This window comes from Podarcis bocagei (genome assembly GCF_964188305.1).
Source record: "Podarcis bocagei genome assembly, chromosome: 8".
Taxonomy (NCBI): domain Eukaryota; kingdom Metazoa; phylum Chordata; class Lepidosauria; order Squamata; family Lacertidae; genus Podarcis; species Podarcis bocagei.
In genome coordinates this window covers 43776902-43799345 of record NC_138133.1, presented here as the reverse complement: position 1 = coordinate 43799345, position 22444 = coordinate 43776902, and the positions used below count along the sequence as shown (strand labels likewise).

Genomic DNA, 22444 nt, shown 5'->3' with positions numbered 1-22444 from the left:
CAAGATAACTCATGATAATTTTACCCACTACTGGTCTTTGTAGGACTTAATTTATAACAATATCTACATTTGGAGAACCTTTGGGTGTAAACATTCCCCTTCATTAATTCTGAAGGGAGAACTTTAGTGTAGCTTAATAAGTTTCTTAAAAACACAGATTGTGAAATAAGTATATGGCTTTCTTGCTCCTTCACAACAAATCTGGCCGGCATCTACAAATCCCACAATATAGCAGAAGAAAACTTCAGGGTCAAATGTAAACTGATTCTTTTCATGATATTTTCCAGTTTTGTCTCTTCCCCCTGCCCCTCTTAATTTACCAGCGGGTCTTCCCAGTGTATGTTGCACTGTAAGCAGCATAATTCGCTCCATTTTTACATTAAACCATTTTCAACTCAATTTGCTTTCGTATTATACCTCAAGCCTCTGAATTTCTGGCTAGGGAAAGATTCCACATTCTCTCTATTTTTAATATTCTTCCATGTTATTATTTCCAGCTTTTATGTGTATAATCATACGCAGAAATGGACTTGCTTTTTATAAGAGAAAAAAAAGCTCTGTGATTTTGCATAATTTCCTCCCATTGCCTTTAACTTTTGTCTTTTCTCTCACAAAGGATAAGGATTTGAAAGGCAGACAGTATCCTTGGCTGATGCCTTTTAGTTGGCATTTTGTTTTCAGTAGCTTTCTTTCTTCCAAACATTTTACATTCGCTGCTTGCAGCATCTCTATCCTCCACTCTTCACAGAGGCTCTTCATGATATCTCTGGAGGGTTTTGTCCAATTTTTCAGGGAAAGAATTGAAGGGTCTATCATTAGCAACACTATACACATTTCTTTGCTGAACACTCAGAGGAAAAGCTATGCAGGTTCTAAAGGGCTCAATACCCAGAGCCAGACTTCTGATATACCAGTAGACAACTGGAAGACTAGTCAGTATGAACTACATTCGGGGGGGAGGGGAATCTATTTTATAAAAAAAATGTGGCCAGCAAAATGGAAAAGGGCTCTTCTTTTTCAAAGTGCAGCAATATAGTCAAGCTGATATAAACAATCACTTTGATAACACCACCCCAAAGTAAACTGCTCAGCCAGAATTGCTGACCCTCCTCACCCAGAAATGCTTTTTGTAGGTTTAGTTTCTATTCCAGAATTCATGGATATCACAGTTTACTTGCCCTTCATCAGTTTAGTGAAAACCACTTTTGTATTCTTAAAGCTCCCAATCAATCATTTAACTAAGGATGAGTTCTGAGCATGTACCTGCGATCTCCAGCACCCAATATGCCATTTTCTCTCTGGCCTCTTTAGTCAACAAGGAGGAGCATAAACCTTCAATTCCATTTATCCAAAAATCCAGTCAACATGTTCAGATCCATGTTCAGTATCCATAACAACAAAGGAAGAAGTCATGAGTGTATTCATAGCCATATAGCCCAAACCAGAATGGATGAGCATGACAATATCTACAAAGTATAGTGCAAAGTGGCCAAAGGTGATGCTTACATTCCCTGCCAAAACATGCATAGTTGTACCTGTAGCTCAGGATAAGACTTCACGCATCTGATTCAGTCGACCGTAGTCCATGAGCGTTTTTGCAATAATACAGCTTTGAATTTGTGGGGTGCAAGACACCCTAAATTCCTGGGTCCAATAAAAGTTAGAATTAATCAAGGTTTGAGAAGTTAGACTGTGCCAAACACCCAATCTCTGGATTCAGCTTATGTTAAAAATACAAGCCAGGCCAGTCTAGTAAAACTCGTGGAGTGTAGGTTATTAGGGGAACAAAGCCTGAGAATAGCCAAGTCATTAATTTAACAAAGGATAGGCAGATGGGCCCTCAGGAGATTCAATGCCAGGCAGCCAAATGGGTGAAGCCCTTCCCTGAGCCTTGGTTTCTAGTTAGTAAGCCAAAAGGCCAGAAGGGTGGGGTTTTTCAGGATGTCGACTTGAGGGAAATCCTTTAAGTCTGTTAGCAGTGACAGGCAGGAGGCAGGGTCACATTACAAAACAGACTGGCTGCTTGGAGACAGCAGAAAGGAGTCAAGAGAATTACTGGTTTTAGTTTTTGATCCAATGCTGCCACACCTATGGGAGAAGCAAGAGATCCTCTTGGAGTGTAATGCTTTGAACTCCTCCACAGTACGCTCAGGTCATATATGTGTGTAAATAAACCCTATATCATGAAGGCTCCACAGGCTCCACTGTGCCTCATTCCCCCCCCCCTTTATTATAAATATCAATACATTACAAAAACTATATACACTTGACATTACATTACATACATCGCATACAAAACATACATCACCTTCATCACCACTTCCACCTACCTACCAACAAAGACACTGACATACTGTGTTTATTGAGTTCCAACCAGTCTCATTGTGTAATTTTGTCAATCTTTAATCTATGCGCATTTCGTATTCCTTATTATGCTTATGCTTTATGATAATTACTTCCTTTTTCTCGTCTAACTTTTCTCTTTCTCTCGTCTAACTTCTCTATTTATTAGATTTATTTATACTTCTGTCAGAAGATTTGTGTTTTCTATATAGGTTTTGAGATCATTAAATATTGACCAATCCTTGTCAACTCTTTGTGTGGTGTTTCCTCTTAATCTCCCAGATAATTTTGCGAGCTGTGAGTATTCAATCGTTTTTTTTAACCAGTCAGTTTTCGTGGGAATATTGTTACTTTTCCAATTTTTGGCTATTAGCAACTGTGCTGCAGTGGTCGCAAACATAAATATAGGTCAGGCAGTTTTTGTAATTTCTCGTGGCATAATACCAAGTTAAAAAAACCTCAGGTTTTTTTGTTGAATGAAAATTTAAACATTTTTAAAATTTCATTATAAATAACCTCCCAGAATTCCCTAATTTTCTTGCACTCCCACCACATGTGGATAAACATGCCTATTCCTTCTTTACACCTCCAACAAGTTTTCGTGTTCTTCTTATATATCTTTGCCAATTTGACCAGGGTTAAATACCACCTATATTGCATTTTTAGTACATTTTCTCTTAAATTATAACATAGAGTTAATCTAATATCTTTTTTCCATAATCGTTCCCAATCACTCATAAGTATGTTATGCCCAGTGTCCTGTGCCCAGCGAATCATAACTGCTTTGACCTCCTCTTCTTTCACTTCCCAATCGAGAAGGAGGTCGTACATGTTGGATATAAATTTCCCTTTTGCAATTATTAATTTCTCTTCCAGTTTCGATACTTCTTTAGAAAATCCTTTTTGTCTACCCTTACCCAAACATTCATTAATTTGAAAATATTGGAACCAATCCACTGTGCCTCATTTCCAAAGGAAACACAAACCCTGGATAAGCACAGCTGGAACTCCTGAAATCTCATGTTGTGGAGATTTTGATGGCATTTAACGATACATCTGTTAGTCTTTAAGGTGCCACAAGATTATTGATGTTTTTGTTGCAAGAGCAAAACATGACTATGCCCCACCCCCACCCACCCCCCGGTGATTTTAAGAAGAATGTGCATCAGTTTGAGAGAATATCTCTCTCATAGTAGAAATAATGAAAGTTTGACACGTGTTTACAAGCCACACAGAAAATAAGGACAGCACAGTAAAAGAAAAGTGTCCAGAGGAGAATCTGTTGTTGCAGCTGCCGAGAGCAGGTGTCACCGTTCTCTTTAGCTTAAATGTGGAGCTGTGGTAAATTGAAAGGAAAATCAGATCAGGGTAAGCCAAGTCAAGCGGCCAGATTTATTATGCCTCCTTAAATGCGCAGTTTCCCTTTTCTCCTTGGTTCCTACTTACAAATAACACAGGGAGCCTTGCACAGCCTGCTCAATCTGTTGTAGAACAAGTACACTGATATCCTACATATGCTATCAGCAAAGGATGGGCATTTACATTCCTGGTCTTTGGAAAAGTACTGCTTTTTCAGAATAGTCAAACTCCATATCAAAAGCATATAGGAAAATCAGATTTTTTCTACAGATGGGATGCTATTTGCATGCCATTACAGATGCCTCCATTTGGGTGGCGGTGATGTGAGTTCAGCAACTGTCCTCATCTTAACAACTTAAGACAGAAAAATCAGCAAAAGCCATTAGACAGTCAGAAAATGCTGCTAATCAGAAAAGCAACCCATCAGTGGAACAAACTGCCTTGGGAGTTTCGTCCTTTCTTACATGGTTTCAAGAAAACTAGCATCCATCAGGCATGCCCTAGATGTGGCCAGTGCTATCCTTAGATATTTTCACCTCTGAAACAAACCTCAGAAATCCTTCCTTCCTTCCTTCCTTCCTTCCTTCCTTCCTTCCTTCCTTCCTTCCTTCCTTCCTTCCTTCCTTCTCTCTCTCTCTCTCTCTCTCTCTCTCTCTCTCTCTCTCTCTCTCTCTCTCTCTCTCTCTCTCTCTCCCTCCCTCCCTCCCCCTTTTAAAGAGCAAACTGAGCTGGAGGTTGCGAAATGGTATCACTATGATCTGCCTCCCAAGGCTTCACATCACTTCAGTTCTTGGTAAAGCCACTTCTGATGATAGGATATTAGACTGCAAAATCTACCGTCAAGTTCTTGGTATTAGGGGCCTCATGAGCATTCACATAGCTTCTGCTTGAATGCTCATGAACAGGCTCAAGATGAGTAGCTACTGATTCCCCTTCCCCAAGGTCCTGAGGTGTGGGAAGAGGCAGCAAAGGATCTTTTAGGCCTTGCAGTTGCTTTTTCCCACTGTCAATTGGGGCTACCAAAAAATATTGACTACACACATCCCATTTCCACCAGGAAATTTCCCACCAGGGATTCTGGGAGAAGGGAGATGGAATGGTGATGGAGGTCTCAAACTGAACATTCGCAAAAAAAGCCTCAACCTTTGTGAACATTTGATTGAGATGCTCAGAAAGGCAGAATCCTTTCAGGGCAAGTGGTGAGATGAGGCCCTTCTGGGATGAAGTTCTGGCATAGTGCAGAATTCCTAGAACCTTTGGCAGAAAAAGAAGGTTACTGTGAATTCTATAGAGTAGGCAAAATATCCAAAGATGAATTAACAGGCTGCAAGGTAAGAAGGAGCTTGCTGGGGGCAGAGCACATGGAAACACTATACTAACCAATATGGAGCTCTTACCAGAGTGCTTGCACCACCCTTCCTCTTGCCTCACCCCTCTCCCTCCCAATAAACAGCAGCTAGCTAGCATAGTGATTCTGCCACACCTGGTAAGCCACTTCTGATTACATCTCTTCCTCCTTTTGACCCCATCCTGATATGCCCTGCTTTGCTATAGCACAATGCTGCACACAATGTTCTCCCCTGCCCTGGAAGCTTCAGCACACATGGAGGCCTTTCTCCCAGCATCTCTCTGACCTGAGGAAGTTGTGTGGCCACTGGAAGAGTCCAGAGCAGGGCCAAACTTGGCCTTCCAGCTATTTTGGGACTACAATTCCCACCATGCCTGACTACTAGTCCTGTTAGCTAGGGATGATGGGAGTTGTAGTCCCAAAACTGCTGGAGGGCGAAGTTTGGCCATGCCTGGTCTAGAGCTACTGAAATAAGCATAGTCCCTTTGACCAGAGCAGCTTCTCCTGGGGCAGGGAAGCAGAGCTAACCGCTTGGCTTGAGCTACAGCCCTGTTTAAAGTTCAGTCTGGTGTTATTTGTTGTTGAATTTGTTCCTCTTGAAGCTCTCTGTTCTATGCCAACTCTTTGTATACTAGAATTATCACCTGCAGCAGAACAAAAAGCCAGCAAAATACAATGGAGCAGTCCAATGATTTCCCCTCAGTGAAATTTTGCTCAGACTAAGGCTGTTAACTCAGTTCCAGAATGCTCCTGCAGCTGGTGTTTGAAGCTGTTTACACAGGACATTAGCCACAATCCATATCTATCCTGTAGTTCCTTGAGAAACACTGCTGTTTCACGTGTTTTCCCTCAAATCAGCTTCCATCCAATCTGAAAACATAAGCCACATTCACTCTGCAGTGAAGTTGAGGTATGTACATTTGAGACAGCTGTTGCACATGTGCAGATGACAGCTTCATGAAGAAGAGTTTAGGGCAAGGATTACAGGCACGGGGAAGCCAAACAGGTAATGTGCGTCAGGTGAAGGGATCTCCCCAATGTATTCAGTAATATGTAAATGCAGCTTGAAATGCATTGAAAACATCTCTGCATTATGAGCCATTAATGTGCACATAGCCTATGGAACTTAAACTGTGGGAATCATAACAAGATACAGAATATGCTTAGTCTCCTTTAGTCTCCTAACTTCAGAGTTCAGGAGAATGCCCTGAATCCCTTTCAGCTCCCTGTAACAAATTTCCTCTGTGTAGCTCAACCTTCAACAGCCTGGCACCCTCCAGATAATCTGAACAAAAACTTCCGTCAGCCCCAGCTAAAACAACTAAGTTGGGTCGAGCTAATGGGAGCTATAGTCCAGAACACATGAATGGTACAAGGTTAACAAAAGCTGGCACAGACTTACGTGAATGGAGCCTAGCCAAGAATGTTCCATTATCCCATGATTATTATTGTTTGATTTCCAATGTGCCTCTTGGGGAATATTCAAGGTTGCCAGAACAGAGCCTGAAGAGATTATCTACTTCCTTATATGTCCCAAAGCAACACACAGTATAAGGATGCAGGAATGAGCTGACAACCCTGGAAGAAATGAGTCCCCCATCAACATGGAACTACCTTGACCTTTGCAGCATCCAAATGCAATAATCATGAGCAGGAATGTAGGGACTCTGTCGATGTTTGAGGTTCTATTACTTTAGCACTTTGTGAGTAGAGTATATTTCTTTGCGTTGTTTTCTGGTTGGGGAAGGTTAGCTTGTAACCAAACAATTACATCTTTATAGCATCTCCAGTCTGCTTCCTTTTGTGTGCTCTGGGTCTGTGCTGGAGTCATGAGAATCTTATAAAATCTTTCCTTAGCCCCATTAACTTGTGAAAGAGCTACGCTGTGAAACATAATTTGTTACTTTATGAACATTAAGCTGTTCCAGAAACAGATGGAGTCTGGTTCTCTGGGAGAAAAAATAGTGTTGTGATGCTCAACACAATTCTGCTAGGAAGGAAGAAAAACCTTCTGTTTCAGAGCGTTTGCTGTTTAAGCCCCCCTGGTGCATTTCAAGATGCCCCACTGATTGTGCTAATCCCTTTTCCAGAAATACCGCTTCTCGGGCTGCCTGCTCCCCAAGTAAGCATAGTCCTTGGAAAAATTATGAAGAGAATCATTCTTCTGTGTCATGAAGCTGGCAACCTGCGCTGGAGAATGGCACAGAAGCAGCTCCTTCCCCCTCCCTTCCCTTCCTACCTCAGCTACAATGTTTTCTCTTTACAAATGCAAAGGGCAATCGAGTCTCTCAGGAACCACATTGAGCCAAGCAGGAAATCCTGCTGCAGCTGCACTTATAAGGAACTACCTTTGGCTCCCCCGTTTAACATGCCCCCAAGAGGCCTTCGAAATATATTTGGGCATTGGTCACACACAAGACACACAGACACACACGGTCAACATAAAAGGATGAGCTGGGGACAGGATTGGTGCATTCCAGTGGTTAGAGCAGGACTTTGGGACAGAATAAGCAAGGGCTCACCCAGATGCAACAGACCTGGTCTGCCACAGTTTGAACGAAGTGAAGCAAGACATCTGAAGAGCCCTCCCAGTGACACCAGGATCTAAAATGACCCACCCACACCACTTCTTAGAAAGTGTAAATGTATTTTATTATAATTTCCAAATTGGCCCCTTGCCAGTATTTTGATCTCAAATTATTGGAACTTGCTTTTCCAGTGGCAGTATACCAGAGTTTATCAGATGCAGGTAACAAAAAGCAGAGGAAAATCAAAATCTTTATGCAATGTAGAGGGCTGCCCTTCCAACTCTAAAATTCTATTATCCTAATGGCCTGTTTGAAAGTTTGCTACAACAACTGCTGAAAAGAGAACGATTGACTAGCTGGAGCTTGGTCTGATCTACAAGGCAATTCCTTCCTGTCTTTCCTTAATAACAATGTTATTGAAATTTTTAAAGAAAACATCATATGAGTCTTTTGTTCTTGCTCTCCTTTGTAGTTTCAGTCTTTCTGGTTGCAATGAAGCTTCTACACAACAACAAAATCGCTGCGTCTTATCAACACAAGCATTGCAGTGATTACTTTAACAGGATGATGGACAGTGTGTGATGTTTCCGATTATGCTGCATTTTTTTTAAAAAAAGAAAAGTGTGTGTGAGAGAAAAACACAGGAATATTTCAGCCTTATTATGTGCATATAAGCAGCTGAACAAAATAGCTTGCTTGCATGAAAGTCAAACTGTGGCACCATCCGCTCCTTCCTTAGGCAAGCTATTAAAAGGTGAGATGATAGAACAAAACAACAGCTGCAACTGTAATGTCTGCACTGCTGATAGTTCCGCTGGTGTCTGTGCACTATAGTGATAGACACATTAGAAATTCTTAGTAGGGAAGGTATTTCACTTGTCTGACAATATTATTTATTCAGCAAGCAATGAGCGCTGGGAAGCACATTAGTAGTGCCAGGCATACACCTCTACAGAAAGAAAGAAAAAAACCTGTCCCTGAACGAAGTCCAAATTCTACAATCAGAATAAATTATGCAAAATGGCAATTACTTGCTTATTTTGCATAATTTATACTGCTTTCAAAGTTCATTTTTAAAAGAGTTTAGTGCATATTGGCAAAAACTAACAGGAGAAAAGGGTATGGAGGTTCTGGAGACCTGGACTTCAAGAGTAGTGATGGAGGAAGAGTGAGCTAAATGATGCACCACAGGGGGTATCATTTAGAGAAAGCCCCATGTTTTGGACCAGGGATGGAGAACTGATGGTCTAAGGTCCAATTTTGTCCCATCAGTTGTCCAATTTGGTCCATGAGGCCATTTCCCTCACCATGCCCACCTGCTTAAAAAGAAGCATGAACTGCTTTAAACAACTAAAATGGGTGAACAGGGGCTGCCTCAAAGCCTTTTGCAAAAGCACTCTTTGATACAGCCTCCTCCCTTCACATTTAAATACAAGGGAGCAGTTGCTTCAAACAGTACTTTTGCAGTTCGAAAGCATTTGTAAGTCTCCCCGTGCTTCACTTTTAAATCTCCAAGATTGTCTGATAATGATGTCATGGCTACAAGGATCTGGCTCATGGAGCGAAAAAGATTCCCCACCCGTGTTTTAGACCATGTGGTTTTTTCTCTCTCTCACACACACACACACACCTGTAAGCCAAATCCTATGTCCTGCTGTTTTCAGTGGAACTGAGTCTCAGATAAGTGTACATAGGACTGCAGCCTACATGTGTACAGTGGTACCTCAGGTTACATACGCTTCAGGTTACAGACTCCACTAACCCAGAAATAGTGCTTCAGGTTAAGAACTTTGCTTCAGGATGAGAACAGAAATCGTGCTCCGGCAGCGCTGCAGCAGGAGGAGGCCCCATTAGCTAAAGTGGTGCTTCAGGTTAAGAACAGTTTCAGATTAAGTACGGACCTCCGGAACGAATTAAGTACTTAACTCGAGGTACCACTGTAGTTCTAAGGCAGTATACGGTGTAAACATGTCAAACGCTCTTTAAATGTACTGCTCTTTAATATTTGCTCTTGAAAATCTCCAAGAGCAGGCCTTGAACGGCACTGCAAATCTTCCCCTGCTTCCTCCCCACCCAAGGAAACTTGAAATTCTACCCCTGCTGGAACAATAAACAATGAATTCTCCCCAATTGTTACAAAACAAACACAGCTATGTATAGTACAGCATTTAGGGTAATACAAAGCAGAAAAAGAGCACATTTCCACTTGTGCGCTCTTTTGAATTCATGGAATTCGCCTGTCTATTTGAATCCATTGCACAGCCCACACTTGATAGAACTCTATGTGAATACTCCTATGCTCGCATCAGATTTTTTGTTGAGCGAGAGCTGAGGGGGTGGCAAGAGCAGCTCTTTGAATGCTTTAATACAATGTTTGGAGGTGCCCCACTTTTCTTCCCAAACAAAAGCAGATAACCGCTTGGCAACAGCGGAGAACCTGCCGACCTCCAGATGTTGCTGGACTCCAACTTCCACTAGCTCCAGCTAATGTCCAGGAATGATGGGAGCTGAAGTTCAACAAAATCTGCAGGATCACTGGTTTTCCCATTCCTGTCACAGGGATTGGCACCCTTGCAAAAGCTTAACAAATATGCAACCATATGTATTAAGGATTTGATTCACAATGACTAGAAATGTCAGTGCAAGGAACCTTAGGAGCCCTCCAAACTGCTGCTAGTCATAGCTGGATTCCATAGAGACTTCTTATGGTATGCCTTAATCTAGACGTCAGTGGAGTCTTGTTCAGTTTTTTCAGGCTGGTCCCTATAGTCATCAGAATGATGAGAAGATTATTGTGGTGGAAACTAGACACATGTGAAAGTGCTCCTTAAAAAACATTTTGAAAAATATATTGAATCTGCCATAAGCTCATCCTCGCCATCTAGTGTCCCATTTGTATAATGATTTTAAAATGCACTTAAAATGTTATATTTTTAGCTGTATAGCTGAGTCCACAGAGGGTCACAAGAGGAGCAAGGGTAGACATTGTGGAACACAGGAAGCTGCTGTATATACAAGGCCAGAGAGGGTTGGATCTAGGGCTTTTCCCCAGCTGGAAGTCACCAGAACTCAGTTTCAGCACCTCTCAGGTGGGCACCATTGCCAGTATAAGAGAACAAGGGTGAGTTCCAGCACCTCTTTTTCTAGAAAAATAGCACTGGTTGTATCTAAGTCATTGCTGGAATGGAATTACCAGTAATTGCCTTTTCTCAGAGAACTGTAAGGATTGCAGCTGAGGATCTATGACAGAGTTTTCACCACACTGCAGTTCCCCATAACTATTATAGGGAAGCCAGGATGACTGGATGCAATAAAATGGATATAAGTTTGTAGTGCATATAAGCCTTTCCTGAATTAGACTGCCTGCCCTTCACAAAATAAACTTGGGGAAACCATCTTTCAGAAGATATATTGGGTCCCCTGTCTGTGTAAACTAGCACAGCCACCTGCAATTCCTGCTGGAGGATTATCATCCTTTTTTCAGATGGTGCCAGCTTTATAGAACATAGAACATAATGAGGGTGTCTTCTTTTGCTACAAGGCTAGTTCACAGAACTGCACAGAGTTCCCTACTACAGCTCCAAAGTGTGTTATTTTAAAGATTTTGATCCAGCTGAGCTCTTTATATTAAAAAAAGAGAAGTTATTATCACTCACCACTGGCCTTTTGCATCCTACGTGCATGCTGTCTCCACTGGAGTGTCACATCTTCCTGAAAACGATCGTGAAAGACCAATTATATGCAAATAAATCTGTGCCTTTAAAAATACTATTAACACACAGCACTGGCCCTTTTCATCCTACCTACACTCTGCCTCCACTGAACTGACACATTTTCCTGAAAGCTGAATTTGAAGGTGGCATATTCACCACTTCTAGAGCATATGCGGCCTTTCAGCTGTTTAGGTCTTGGATTGGCAGAGCTTTGAGATAAGCATTCCAAATATTTCTTCAAGAATCCTCATCCAGGCAGATAAATATGTGCCTGATAAGCTTAAAGTCATGGTCTTTATAGCTAGAACAGTCCATATTTTTCTATAAAGTAAATGCAGGAACCCAAAGCAAATTGTAACATGAGCATTCCAGTAGCCTCATTGTAGGAAATGATTAGAAGCACAATCTTAAAACGTTTTAAAAGTCCTGGTCCCAATGGAAGAAAAAACAAACCGAAAAATACCAAAGGTGAAATTCAGTATTCTGTTGCAGCTTGCCAGATGGAATAATTCCTCCTGCCCTCCTGCCCTGTGCTATTCTAGGGGTTCTATATATGTTTAATAGATTATTGTATTGTAATATTCTGTTGGAAGCCGCCCAGAGTGGCTAGGGAAACCCAGCCAGATGGGCGGGGTATAAATAATAATAAATAATAATAATAATAATAATAATAATAATAATAATAATAATAATAATTATTATTATTATTATTCTCTTGACACACACCCCAAATCAATTTTGTGGATGCAGGGGGCACGGGGGGTAGGGGAGAGAAAGGGGGAAAGCTCCACCACACAAGCAGAAGTCCTTACATAGGGCTTCGACTGATGGAGTGAGTTAGTTGAATCCTGTCCCAAATGATTGTTGAGGGACATTATCAGTAACCCTGAAGCAGCTCAAGTATAAAGAATGAACCCTCAAAATGGCACTGAACCTCAGATAATGAACACTGTCCAGAGTTAGGCACCGTTTGTTTGAGGAAGCTCAATATGAGGAAATTGAAGCATCACCACAGATATTTTACAATCCTAAAGGTTAGAAATGGCACTAATTCACTAAAGACTTAGAACATGATCAGCTTCTCACATTAAGCATTAGCATTAGATTCAGCTAGGGCATTTCACAATGAAAAGAGTCAGCATTCCATTCACCTTTGCAAAATAAAGCCTTTTAGCTGAACATCATTTGCTATTAATAACTCGCTCATAACCATGGCTTTGTGGTGTAGGAATTGCTAAAAAGATTATGCTGTCAAACTAGTCAACATATTCAGTTAATATTTAAGAGTGCTTGACGGGGAAACAAACTACTGCCTGAACATTGGTTGCATATTATCTCCAGACATGGGCATCATTTGTCAGTAGATCTCACTGTCAGTAGCTTAACAGAGGGGGTATTTGTCCAATTGCTCAGTTTTGCCAAGCACACCAAGCCAGCCACAGTTTATGCTACTGGTGGTGCCATTCTTTGCATTTTTTCTTCTGAAGCTGTTTTGGCCCCCCGATGTAGACATTGTCGTCCTCTAGGAATTACAGTATATAGTTGTCATGTATCTGGGTTAATCACCTAGTGCTAGTTCTGGGAAGCAGGGAATTGGTTCAGGTTCCAGAAGGAAATGGCATGGATTTTGGCCTCTGCTTCGATTGCCTCAATGCCTGAGGATTTGCTCATAAATGAGACTTTCCATTCCCTTTTCCACACAAAGGTGATTAGGTATTTTTACCATCAATAGTTAGTGAGAGAGTCAGAATGAGAGTTTTACAGATTGCTCCCTTGTTTGTTTCTTGCTTAGTCTGCAGTCCATTGCGTGGGCAGGCGGAGTCCCCAGATCCTGCACGGTCCCCCCGTCATGTGGAATAACGACTCAAGACAACGTGCTATGGGATTAAATTGGCCACAACTTTATTAAATTTCAAATGTGGGTAGACCTTGGCTCAGGCATTGGGCGTTCTCCCTCCCTGGTCCCCAGCCGGGGACCTAGGGAGCATCAGGGTTATCCAGTGTGTGTGTGGGGGATGGGCCAGCTCTGGAGAACATATGTTCAAGCAGAGATGGCCGCCCCCGTAACGCCGCCGCCGCAGGGGAGAGCAATGACAACCTTTCGGTGTACGGCCAAAGCCTCCCTTCAGAAAACCCCTTTAACGGGGAACCCTGGTATCGCCGCCGCAAGAGGAAGATGGACAAAAGGATTCCGCCCAAGGCCTGATACCGCCAAAGTTGTGACGTTTTGCTACGGGAAAGGCGAAACCTGCCAATGCAGGGAAATTCCTTTCCGGCCCTTTAACAGCGACCTTAACGTAGCAGCGCCCGCATACCTGTGAAGAAAAGTTAACCTGCAAAAACCTGTGAAGAAAAGTTAACCTGCAAAATAAGACATTAACTGAGGGTGGGTAGGGTGGGAGAAGCTCTGGAGCCAAGTGAGGATTCCTAGGTGAGATCCTCCCTCTATTGTGTGGGCAGGTAATCCCTCCCCTACCTGGCCTGGTCTCCTTGGCAACGCTTCCCCCAGGTGGGATTGGACAACTGACTGAGGTAGGCGGAGACCTCCAGGTATCACACCTGAGGGAAGGCAAAGCCAAGCCTATGCTGTTGGGGCCGCTCCAGGTCTAGGGGCTGCACGCGCCCACGCAAAGGGCGCCCCCCGTTTTAAGCGGGGAGCGGTCATTATGACCATTTTTATCAGATTAATAACTGTCCATTTTAACTCTTAAAATTCCCCGTCCCTTTCCTAAAATTATGATTCCATGCCACTTCTCTACTTAGGTACTTCTTATGTTTGTTCACCTTCTTCCTATATAGGATTCTACCACACATACACACACACTTTCTTATGGCTTCACCTCTTTTTTTTATAAAGAGCTGTCTAGTATTTGTGGATTCATTCTTTTCTCACCTCCACGCCCTTTTCTTTTCCAGTCAGCAGCTACATTCTTCTTCATTCCTAATCACCCAGGCACCCCTCTTTTGGCACATCTCCATTCTTTCCCGCTTTCGTTCTTTCTCCCTACCTGCCACCCAGACTGCTTTCAGTGACCAGGTGTCAAGATGGCTAGAGGAGTGCTTTTGACTGATGGGGCTCTGTAGTGATTATAGAGTGGAGCTCTGGACCTTGACTTGCACAGAAAGCTGTTTCGTTGTCTTGCTTATGCGTGTTTGTAGCACTGGTTGTTGCTGTCATCCATTTTCCTTTTCTGCACACAGTTCCATTTGGGTGAAACAATTTATCATTTCTGTTTCTATGACATTTTCCTCCCTCCTTTACTTGTGGCCTGGTCTTCAGGGCATTCTGTAATCTTCTTGTGAGGAGTCTCTCCTGCTGAAGACTCATCTACAGGTTCCAGTCAGCAGCCTTTTTCTGGGTTTCAGAGACAGGACATGACGAGTTTTATTTAGCACAGAAGCACCTCTCTCGGCAGAGTTTGCAAGCATAATCTCAGGATATATGAGTACGAGGAAAAGTCATGTAGTTCATCCCTCCATCTGACAAGACAAATAAAGGCTTCTTATGTATTTTTAATACTTTTAAAACCACACAGATATGAAATTGACCTCTTAGCTTCCTTTCCAAAATGATAATAGTAATAATGGTCGTGATGAATTATTCAAACAGATATACTTACAAAACTCTAAGTCACCACATTTATTAGCAATATATTAATATACAAGGGAAGAAAATTGAGTAGACACATCAATTTAAACTAAGCTGCTTAATCTATTTGGGATCTGCAGCTTGAGTCTTTGGGTGCTTCCTACAAAAGCGGAAGTGTGTATTTCCATTGCTCCTTTTCCATCTATGGATATAATCTTGCAGGTGTATGAAGGTAAGGATAGGAGCATCTGGCAGCTCCTATCCACAGCCCACACAGATTGTAAAGAAATTCAAGCTTCATTTGCCTCCAGTTGACTGCTTGTACTCCCCACACTGCTATCATAGTAGATGTTACTGCCAGTGCTACTGTCATGTGCTTTGAAATGGTTAGAACTGAGGAGCTGCTCAGTTCTTAGTAAGTGGGTCTTGCCCAAAGCAGAATCAACCTCAGCTGTGGTGCAGACTGAAGGGCCTGGACTTGGGCATAGCAGCCGCTAGAAGATACTGTGATCCCCTCCAGACTACCATTTTATTCTGGGTATGTTCTGCAAGATGTCCTTGGCACAATTAGTGGCAGCTTTATTCTGCTTTAGGATTTCTTCTGTGGTGCTTCCCCAATGCTATCACATTACTGGTGCCCAGAAGGGCTATAGGCAGCAAACCTGGGACAAAAATAAATCATAATGTCTGTGGCACATGCAACAACTGATTTAGGTGCAGCTGAATGACATGCAATCATGCACAAGGTGCTGAACGCAGAAGTGGCCCCCAATAGCCATGTCATGAAAAGGGGCGGAATGGGTCTGGGCAGGGCAGAGCAGAGCAGGGGTGGAGCAGGCTTAAGCGTGATCTGGGACAGAACCCCCTGCCCAAAATGATGACTGCCTGTATAACAGTTTACAGGATTTCAGCAGGGAATTATGGAATTTAAACTGATTGGAATGAAGCAGTGTGACTACACCTAAACATTTGCAAGCACAAAAAATAACAAAAGTAGGAAGTCATGTGCAGCGGCGTAGCGTGAGTTGTCAGCACCCGGGGCAACGCAAGTAATTTGCGCCCCCTAACCCGGGGCAAGGCACGTAATTTGCGCCCCCCAACCCCTAACCTGCGAGTTGCCGCTGGCGCTGCCGCCCAAACGACGCCGCTTGCCCGGAGGAGGAGGGGGGCAGAGAGGCGAGGAAAATGCAACGGCCCAGCAGCTGCAGCAGCAGCGGCGGAGGCAGGGCTGTGAGGAGGGGCTGCCTGGCGCGTCCTCCGCAGCCCTGACGTGCGGGGACTGCGGCGAGCGCTGAGAGCCGCTGCCTGCCGGACGCCTTCAGCCCGGACGCGCGCACAGCTCGTCGATTCCGCGAGACATGCGGCTCTGCTACAGCCTGCGCCCGAGGCTCTTCGGCGACTCCGGAGGCAGCGAGCGCGCCCCCCCCAGATGTTGCGCCCGGTGCGGCCGGCCCCCCTTGCACCCCCACGCTACGCCACTGGTCATGTGGCTGCCCCAATACCATTGTTAAAACCAGGAACGGGGGCGGTTAAATGATTCCTCCAAAATCCCACCACCCCACCACAGCCTCTAACTAAGGCCAGGACAATGACCATTGACACAGGCACCATACGCACACAACAGCAAAGAAGCTCAGAAAAGAAAACCGTAGCAATAAGTGGATACCATGTATTGCACTGTTTCCCCTGACTATCCAATATAGAATCAAATAATCGCCAAAATTCAATGGTTTGACCCATTTCCTTGGTTCCAATGGCTAATGTCTCCTCTGGAAGAGGGGGATCCAGGGCTTCCTCTGCCTCCATAATCCCTGATGCATAGAGTCAGGAACACCTCACTGCTCCCCAGGGCAGTGGCGTAGCGTGGGTTGTCAGCACCCGGGGCAAGGCAAGTAATTTGCGCCCCTTAACCCGTGGATTTGCGCCCCCTAACCCGTGGATTTGCCCTAACCCCAGATGTTGCGCCCGGTGCGGTCGGCCCCCCCTGCACCCCCCACGCTACGCCACTGCCCCAGGGAGAGGGGAAAAGTTAAGAATGGACCAGACAGATATCCCTTGATAGAGTTTGCTGAAGCCAGGTATTCACAAAGCCCAGAGGGCAAGGATAGGTGTAAATAGTTTTATTGTTCTCTTGGTGGTGGGTACTTAGAAGGTGTCAGGGAATAGAATCTGATAACAGGGATGAATGATGGACTGATGTTACTGTGCAAGATTCCCTCCTTCTTAGTGACACGTTGGTGATGTATCAATGATGTATCTGGAAATGCATTATGGGAAGGGGGAAGGTCTTAAATGTCCATGCAACCCCATGCTTGGGGTTCCTATTCTTTGTGTGTTTGAACCTTGTTGCAACAAATAAAGATCAGGTCTACTGACCGCTGTTTGCTTCTTTAACTTGGCTGGAGATTCCTTCTTGCTGACCAGGAGAGACCTGTGGGGAGTGGCACCCCGACAAGCTGGGCAGCAGAGTAAACCTTCACCCGGAATTTTTCCATAACACCATCCTGAGTGCAAATTATCATTAGCCACAAACTGTATCTATCCTACATCTATCCTGCCATTCCTTATGAAATTGCAAGTTTAGATATGCTTCTCCCCAAACCAGCTTCAGTTTGAATTCATAAAAAGAACAACTTAGCCGAGTTTTGATCTGGCAATGTGTACATAGCCTCACTCCCTCCAAAGTGTGCTTAGAAGTGCAGCTCAGCACACCAGACAAAGTGTGGGAGAAGATACAATGAAAGCCATGATACACAGCAGTGAATTGATTTGACCAAGGCTGCATAGAGTAGGTCAGGGCCCAGTGTTAGTACCCGGGAACAAAGTGTCCTGACTGCTATCTTGTTTATTAGACCACACTGCTCTCCTTGGGGGAGAAACTTTATTACAACTACTAAACAGTTGTCAGCCTTTAGGGGACAAATGGAATACCACTGACCAAATAAAAATAAACTTTTTTTTTAACGTCAAAGGAATCAGTTAAAATGAACAGAGCTTTGTGTCCTGCAGCCTAGGATGCATTGTACACAGCAGTTAGAGGAGGATGAAAGTGTCCTGTAAATGGAGGCTGGTGAAATGTAAGTGAAAGATGAGATTGGCAAACTCTGGAGACAAGAGCTCCAGCCATTTGTATCCTCCCAAAGCTAAAACGGGGGAAATGACAGAGTCTGGAATAAAGAGAAATCATAACTGCTTTTAACTGGGCCATTTCTTCTCCTTGTCAGGATTATTGACTCCATTATTGTCAAACTGAAAATGTGTTTCATCCCTTTGGTTGGAAGTCTCTCTCTCCCCCCCCCCCACTCTAATTCACAGAGGGGGTCAGGAAAACCTAGTGTCATTTTTAAAGCGAATTGGTTTCTTACTTCAAGTACTCATAATATCCTCTGATATATAGTGTACATAAACAATTTAAAATTTGTGGCGGCGTTTTCCTGTAATGGGAAACAAGACCTTAATTTAAGATCTATCCGGAAACATTATTACATCCACAGGATATCACAGTGCTTGTAAAATTATCAAGATGCAGTAAAAGTTTCATTTCAGCTACAATCTCAGCCCTCTCTGCTGTATATAATTGCCAGAGAAGCAAAACTTGGCATTACAATAACACCATCATAATGATGGATGGCCTGCATTAATTGGCATTAAAGTGTATTTATGTTGAAGTGACTGAAGTTTAAAACTTTAATTGATTAGCAGCACTCGGGTGATGTTAGCTAGTGAATCCTATCAGCAACAACCTGACATATAAGCTTATCTTTACTGTCAGCAGTGAAGCCATATAAAAAGGGTAACTTGCAATGTAATGCATTCAGGGTACAAAAGTGACCTTAGATTTATGACACAGAGAACTGCAAAGCAATCTGCCCTACTAGCTTCATGGCCTGAATTACAGATTTTCTATTTAGCTGGACAACATGAATCTGCTTTTACAATTATGCCCGCAATTACAGCATCCCTGAATGTGCATTGCATCATAATGCCGTTGTTTACTCTGTCATGTGCCCTTTCGTTAGCAGCAACAGCATCTTGGCTAGCCCTAAGCAAGCTGCAGCTAGACTGTCTCATTATTTCTTAGGTAGCTGAGCTGAAGTTGCACATTGTTGACATTCCTGAAGGAAGTTAGCTAAGTTGTTCTTGTGGCAGTGGAGAAGAAAAGAGACATTCTGTCCTTGATTCCATGCACACTTACTTGAGAGTTGTTGTTGTTTAGTCATTTAGTCATGTCCGACTTTTCGTGACCCCATGGACCAGAGCACACCAGGCACTCCTGTCTTCCACTGCCTCCCGCAGTTTGGTCAAACTCATGTTAGTAGCTTCGAGAACACTGTCCAACCATCTCATCCTCTGTCATCCCCGTCTCCTTGTGCCCTCTATCTTTCTCAACATCAGGGTCTTTTCCAGGGAGTCTTCTCTTCTCATGAGGTGGCAAAAGTATTGGAGCCTCAGCTTCAGGATCTGTCCTTCCAGTGAGCACTCAGGGCTGATTTCCTTCAGAATGGATAGGTTTGATCTTCTTGCAGTCCATGGGACTCTCAAGAGTCTCCTCCAGCACCATAATTGAGAGTAGTCTCCACTAATAATAATAATAATAATAATAATAATAATAATAATAATAATAATAAATTTTATTTATATCCCGCCCTCCCCAGCCGAAGCCGGGCTCAGGGCGGCTAACAACACTAAAATAGTGCAACATTATAAAAACATCATAAGAATTAATTAAAATCAAAATTGATGGCAACCATAAACTAAAGTATTGTAAAGATTGCCAAAGGAGGGAGTTAGGCTGCGCCCTGACCAAAGGCCTGGTGGAACAGCTCTGTCTTGCAGGCCCTGCGGAAAGATGTCAAGTCCTGCAGGGCCCTTGTCTCTTGTGACAGAGCGTTCCACCAGGTTGGAGCCACAGCCGAAAAAGCCCTGGCTCTAGTTGAGGCCAGCCTAACCTCTCTGTGGCCTGGGACCTTCAAGATGTTTTTATTTGAGGACCGTAAGTTCCTCTGTGGGGCATACCAGGAGAGGCGGTCCCGTAGATACGAGGGTCCTAGGCCGTATAGGGCTTTGAAGGTTAAAACCAGCACCTTAAACCTGATCCTGTACTCCACCGGGAGCCAGTGCAGCTGGTATAGCACCAGATGAATGTGATCCCGCAGCGAAGCCCCCGTAAGGAGTCTCGCTGCGGCATTCTGCACCCGCTGGAGTTTCTGGGTCAGTCTCAGGGGCAGCCCCACGTAGAGCGAGTTACAATAATCCAGTCTGGAGGTGACCGTCGCGTGGATCACAGTGGCTAGGTCAGGGCGAGAGAGGTAAGGAGCCAACTGCTTAGCTTGGCGGAGATGAAAAAATGCCGCCTTTGTTATAGCTGCAATCTGCGCCTCCATAGAGAAGGAGGTATCGAAGATTACACCCAAACTCTTAATGGACGGTGCTGGCACTAATTGCACCCCCGCAAGAGATGGGAGTTGCCCCCTCAATCCCATATCGTCCCGTCCCAGCCAGAGGACCTCTGTCTTTGAAGGATTTAACTTCAACCGGCTCCCACGTAACCATCCAGCCACAGCTTCCAAGCATCTGATCAGTGTGTCTGGGGCCGAGTCAGGATGGCCATCCATCAACAGGTAGAGTTGGGTGTCATCAGCATACTGATGGCAACCCAGCCCAAAACTCTGGACAAGCTGGGCGAGGGGGCGCATAAAGCCTGTGGGCCTTACCTCCAGGGGATAATGCAAAAGATACTGAGGATGACTGTGACAAAGTGAACACTACTACTTCTGAAACAGATTTATTACCATGTCTGGGGTTGGGGGATGTGTTCTGCACAATTTGTGAACAGGAGTACAAGTATCATTTTTGCCTTAGGGATACCAGTGCAGGAGCAGCTGCATGTACTGACTTCTCAATTCATGTCTTCTAGGGCTGAAAACATTCACCATACAATACAGGGATTCCCCCCTGCCCCCCGGATGCTGCTTCTCACTTGATTTCTCTCCATGTAATAGTTGGAGCTGTGCCTCCTCACATTATGGTGTGCTGCCAAGCAGGTTCAAATGTGGAAGAAAAGTAAGAAGCAGGGCTGATGGGGACTAACCCAGGGCTCAGCCCAGCATTTTACTGTGTGTGCAGTTTTCTCTCTCTCCGATGCCTGAGCAATGTGCTTACTAAGGAATGGACCTTTTATTCTGTGTTCCTTCAGAAAAGCCTCAAAAGAACAAGCAAAGCAAAAAGACACCATTCAAACAGAGAACCGGAAGATTGGAAGTATACTTTTTTATCCTGGCACTCCTCCGGTGAAAATCCACAGCCTGCTCTGGTCCCATTCCAGTATCTTTGAGCCATATAGATCAATCCTTTACCCATATAGTAATGCAGATAGAAATCTATAACTGGAAGGAGATGTTATAAAAAATAAACAAACCCAAAAGCCACGCCTGGGTCAGGCCAGAGGTCCAGTGTGCTGTTTCCTGCAGTAGCCTGTCAGAAACCTCTGGGAAGCCCTCAGATATGGAAGGCAATAAATAGCCCTCTCCTGCTATGACCCCACAGCAATTGGAATTCAGAGCCATGCTGTCTCTGAATTTGGGTGGTTCCATAAAATCATCATGATGCTTCCCCATACAGCCCTGCGAAGATGTTGGTAACATAGCAGAATGGTCCCTTTAACTTTCCCCCTCTCCTTGCTTGGCCTGGCTTGTGTTGTAAGGGAGGGCTTACTATGGAGGATGTGTTGCAGTGATGGTCCAAGACCTTCACTTGGGGCCTGAGACACAGAAGAAAATGGGTTCTCTCCATTCTCCACCCCTGGAAATTGTGTGTGGTACCCTTGAGTTAGTTTTAAAGGAATACTTTATTTCAAATCAGTAGGCAGAGCAAATATACGCCACACTACTACATCACCTGCTTCCCCTTTCCATAGGGTCAAATACATGGACACTCTCCAAAAAAGAAATCCCTGAGGCCATAGTTCAGGGGTCTGCAACCTTTAAGACAAAAAGAGCCACTTGGACCCGTTTCCGAAGAAAAAAAAACTGGGAGCCACAAAACTCGTCATTATAAAAATAACTTTTTGTCACTTTTTATTATTTCTTTGTTTGACCCCTCAGAATTACTCCTCCTCATAGAAATAAACATTAAATTAACAAGTTACCTTTTTGTGTGTTCTTCACTCCCCTTCAAAACAGTGACCAGCGTACATGCCCCTTACAATGTAGCGGGCGGGAAGGTGACGTTGGGATGGTGCGTGACTATCCCCCATGCGACGTCACAGCCAGTACAGCGCCCGTCACAGTGGGGAGTGTCGGGGCGCACAATGCGCCTCCTCCCCTCGCTAGTATCCGCCCCGGAGCCGCGGCAAAGGTGTAAAAGAGCCACATGCGGCTCCGGAGCCGCGGGTTGCAGACTCCTGCTATAGTTTAATATTTGCCTTTAGTACGGTATACCCTAAAGGTTAGTAACACAAACGCACCACTTTTTTTCCACACAGCAATTATCAGACCAAAAAAAAGGTTAAACAAATCTTATACTACCATTGTACACTACCACTGTGATACTGTTCATCCTTACA

At 43.9% G+C, this 22444-nt stretch overlaps 1 long non-coding RNA gene across 1 annotated transcript; it reads right to left on the bottom strand.

Moving 5' to 3' along the window:
• Positions 1-919: 919 nt before the first annotated feature.
• LOC308593368 lies at positions 920-19213 on the bottom strand. The gene is made up of 4 exons (XR_014010923.1): positions 19076-19213; positions 14300-14771; positions 11235-11289; positions 920-2088 (listed from the first exon to the last, which is right to left on the bottom strand). It is a non-coding gene; the product is annotated as an uncharacterized lncRNA (long non-coding RNA).
• Positions 19214-22444: the final 3231 nt, after the last annotated feature.